We start from the raw sequence: 4,852 nt of genomic DNA, 5'->3' as shown, positions 1-4,852 counted from the left end.
TATCCTTATTTCAATTTAATTAAAGAAAATTAAATCCTAATAAAATAAAATTAAAATTAAATAAAGTTAAATAAAATAAAATTTAAGAATAAAATTAAATAATCCTCAAGTTGCATATATAAAGTGTATTTTTAATTTAATTCCAATTTTCAGTTATACAACATTTTAAATTACAACATTTTAAATTTGTTTCATTTCAATTACAATCTCATACACGTAACATATTCACACTTATTCCTTAGTAATTCGAACCAATTAGGTTCGAATTATGTGATAGCCCAATTTATGTATGTCTAGTTCGAACCAAATAGGTTCAATTTATATGCAATTGGAGTTCGAACCAAATAAGTTCGAATTACATATAAGTATGCTTTGGCTCATTCGTGAATCAATCTTCAATTTGGCTTATTCATATAATAACTATCCTCTATTGGTTTATTTGTGTTTTTTACCCGGATGATTGTTTATAATATCCAGAATTCTTTTCACTTCTAGTTATTAGCTGTGTTTTGTTTATCCAAGAAGAAATATATTAATTAAGTTTGATCCTTTATGTGTTCTTGTGTGATGTGTGTGCTGTTTGAGATACATACAACTGTGCTGAATTGGAAGTTGGAGAAAAAGTTCCATTTGGTGTGTGCTAATTGGACATAATTTAGGTGTGCAAATAGCACTTTTACCAAATAAATAATCAGAAGGAAAGGAGAAAGATCATTTCTAAGTTGAGTCTTGTAACACCCTAAGTTTTTATACTATCGTGGGGGTTTTTAGAATAAGGTGCCACACTTGAGCCAAGAAAAAAGAATGATTTAATCGTTACGCGTGGCAGGAGTAAATACGTGTAGAGCGGAGGACGAGTAGCGCTAAAACGTTGGAATTTGAATTAAAGGGAAATAAACATCCTAACCGTGAGTACGTTTCAAGATAAAATTACTTATAGGAAACTGAAACAGGAAAAGAAGCTAACTACGTCCTAAACTAATCTCGTTGAAGAGGCTCCCCTACTTGCATCCTATCCTATCCTTGATCAGGAGTCTTTATTCACGAATCGAGGTACCAGGGGTCTCCCTCCAACACCCTTTCGCGCAGTGAAGACCTGGTTCCATTGCGTGGGATGGACCAAAACTCGACGGGGTGCCGAAGTGGGGGAATAGGGTACGTATTCCACCTTTGGACTTCCGTAAGGGTTCAACTCCTCCTCTGGATCCTCCTCCATGGTGTCTTCCTTCCGGCCAGGGTCATCGGGTCCCTCTTCCTCGGCTTCGGAGTCGGACTCGAGGTGTACCACCTTAGGTGACTGCTTTCGAGATGTTGAAGCATTCCTGTCTAGGAAAGTTATGACGGGCAGCTGGGGTTCTTCTTCCACGGGATCTCGACCTAAGTAGATAGTCTGAAGCACGGTAGTAGTGGTCGCAACTACCCACGCGTGCTTTGAGGGGTCATACTCAGAAGCTACCCTCGGGGGGCACTGCGTCGTCTCTATCCGCTGTGCCATGTTCCTCTGGAGACAGTATGGGAAAAGAAAGGAAGTGAGAACCTAGTGTCTCAGTAGGAGTGCTATGCAACACCTCCATATCCATCTCCAGCCCACGTGCGGGATTTTAAAAACAAGCGTATAACATGGCATGTAATATGCATCATCTTTTTTTTGTAAAACATGTGTGTAGAAGAAAGGGAAAACATATAGGAAAATAGAAGGATAATCATCAACATAATCATAATTAAATCTAAGGAAAACATGGAACTTAAGCTTTCATTCGTGCCTTCTTTCTTTCTTAATTTATAACTTATATGGAAGGTATTGAGCTCAAACCGGTATAAGTGGGAGTCCCCTTCCCTTACCGAAGGTTCTTATCCCAAACGTTTTGGCGATCACCTTCCCTTACCGAAGGATCATCTCGATCGATCACCTTCCCTTACCGAAGGATCATATCGATATCTTGTCTTTGGGGGTCACCTTCCCTTACCGAAGGATCATTCCCTCAGTTTAATTTACAATCAAGGTTATTTAGACATACACAAGAAGAGAGTCATATAAAAAGATATATTATTATATAAAATTGATGGGATAGTCCCCTTCCCTTACCGAAGGTTCTTATCCCAAATGTTTTTCGATCACCTTCCCTTACCGAAGGATCATCTCGATCGATCACCTTCCCTTACCGAAGGATCATATCGATATCTTGTCTTTGGGGGTCACCTTCCCTTACCGAAGGATCATTCCCTCAGTTCTTTAACAAGTACGGTTATTTAGGCATATACAAGAATGAATCATGCGAGAGGAGAGGCATATATCATGATAAAATAAGCATGTTTGAATAAGATTTTATACGAAAGTAGGTACTCTCGTCCCTAGAGGGGTATAAAATAAATGTACATTATAAAAAATAGGATATTAATTAGCTGAATAAAACAATTATAAGAAAACATATACTCTTGACCCTAAGAAGATATTAATGATATAATGTAAAAAGTATAATCTAAGTGCATATAGTAAGAAAGTGAGTATTTGAAATACTTGGATTAGATATTATAAAAAGTATGTACCCTTGATCTTTAAAATAAAGGAGCAATAATGATATAAGGGTTCATTTAGTTGCATATAATAAAATAGGGTTCCTTGAACAAGATATAAAAAGGAGCATGTACTCTCAATATTAAAGGAATAATAATAATGTAACGGTATCAAAGGTCATGTAAGGGCACATAGTAAAATTAGAGAATGTTAAATAATTTAATAAAACGTTATAAAGGGGCATGTACTCTCAACATAAAAGGAATAGTGATTAAAGGGTCATGTAAATGCACATAGAAAGGATATGGGATACATATTAATGGATTCAAGAGGGTATAATTGACAAAATAGATAATCATGCTCAATGTAGATGAGAGATAAGAAAAGAATAATTCATGCCATAAAATACATGAAAGGTGGTAGCCATGCATGGATGGAAGAAAACAAAATAAAACATACTACATGCCAACATAAGTAAGAAAGGCATAATTCCCTACTCTTTTTCCTAACGCTTCTTCGAGCCTGCCTCTTGTGTGTGCACACAGAATATTATTTCTTTGTAGAGAGAGAAGGGAGAGGATTGATATTGAGAGGAGTGATTTTCTACCTATGGGTGCTCCCCTATTTATATACGTCTGGGGATGGGGTGGTTGGGATATTTTAAATTTCAAACTGAGGGCGGTTACTAGGTTCCTATCCAAAATTTCAAAATTCTAATCTTATCTCCTAACCGATTTTCAAACTTTGAAATTTAAATTTTGTTTCTAGAAGGGCGGTTGTTACATTATCACCCCCATAAAAAAAGAATTTGCCCCCAAATTCTACATTCTAATTTGGTCGATAAAGGTCATTCGTAGGATGCATAGCGATTTAGACATGGGTTAGCTAATCTTACTAGTAGCGGAGAGAGATATGAACAAAAGAGAAGCACCAGAATCATCTAGGATGGTTAAAGGATTCTATTAACTGTGTATTTACCCTCGATTCGATCTTCTGACTCGTGGACTTCTTGGCTGCTGAGGGCAAAGACTCGCCCTTGACGCTGTGGTGGATTGGCAGGGGGTGGGAGGACTGCTGGGCATTCCCTGGCGATATGCCCTGGCTGAAAACACCGGAAGCAGACATTTTGTCCGGCAAGGCACCTACCCCTATGTTGCTTCCCACATGTAGCACACTCCTTGAGTTCGGTGGTCTTTGGTGAGGCATCAGTGGGAGTTTCCTGGCGATCCGTGCCCTGTTGAGGTTGCCTTCCTGTAGGTTTCCCAAGAAAGGCCTTCTTCTGCGGTGGCTGCTGAGATGATTCTTGATTTAGTTGCCTTTTCTTGAAAGCCTCGCTTCTTTCCGACGCTAGTTTTTTGGTGCATTCTTCGATCACCTGGCACTTGCTAACGAGGGAGGAGAACTCCCGGATTTCCAGTGGGGCTATAGCGGTTAGGACTTCTGCCCTGAGTCCTCCTTGATACTTCATACACTTCCACTTTTCATCTGGATTAGCCTTATACATGGCGAAAAATTTGCAGAGTCTCTCAAACTTCTCTGTGTACTCTGCAATACTCATCCTGTCTTGCCTCAGCTGAAGAAACTCCATCTCCTTGGACTCTCGAACAGAAAGGGGAAAGTACTTCTTGTAGAAAGCTTCTTTGAAGGTGACCCAACTGATATCTTTTCCAGCATCCTCCAACAATCGTCTTGCTCCATCCCACCAAAACTCGGCATCAGCCTTGAGCATGAAGGTGGCGTAGTTCACTTGCTGCTCCTCAGTGCATGGAAAAATTGTGAATACCTTTTCCATTTCCGTCAGCCATTCTTCTGCCTTATCAGGGTCGAGGGCTCCACGGAACTCAGGCGGACCAATCTTCTTGAAGTCAGCAAAAGTTGTACGGGTCTGTCCCACCTCCAGCCTGGGAATATTGGGATCCTTGTCCCCAGTGGATAGTTGCTGGGCCATCAAAGTGGTGGCTTGGGCCTGCTCCTTCATTGCCTTGGCCATCTCCTTCATGTGCTTTGCTAGGTTTGATGAGTTCGAGCTCGAGCCACGTGGGCGTCCACGACTTGCCATGGGTCCCCTGTTTATGGATAACCATAGGAAGAGGTTTTATTAGTCATATCTCCTAGGATCGACTTTGCTCTGATACCATTAATGTAACACCCTAAGTTCTTATACTATCGTGGGGGTTTTTAGAATAAGGTGCCACACTTGAGCCAAGAAAAAAGAATGATTTAATCGTTACGCGTGGCAGGAGTAAATACGTGTAGAGCGGAGGACGAGTAGCGCTAAAACGTTGGAATTTGAATTAAAGGGAAATAAACATCCTAACCGTGAGTACGTTTCAAGAT

Source organism: Arachis hypogaea, chromosome 17 (genome assembly GCF_003086295.3).
Source record: "Arachis hypogaea cultivar Tifrunner chromosome 17, arahy.Tifrunner.gnm2.J5K5, whole genome shotgun sequence".
NCBI classification, from domain to species: Eukaryota; Viridiplantae; Streptophyta; class Magnoliopsida; order Fabales; family Fabaceae; genus Arachis; species Arachis hypogaea.
This window is presented reverse-complemented; position numbering follows the sequence as displayed.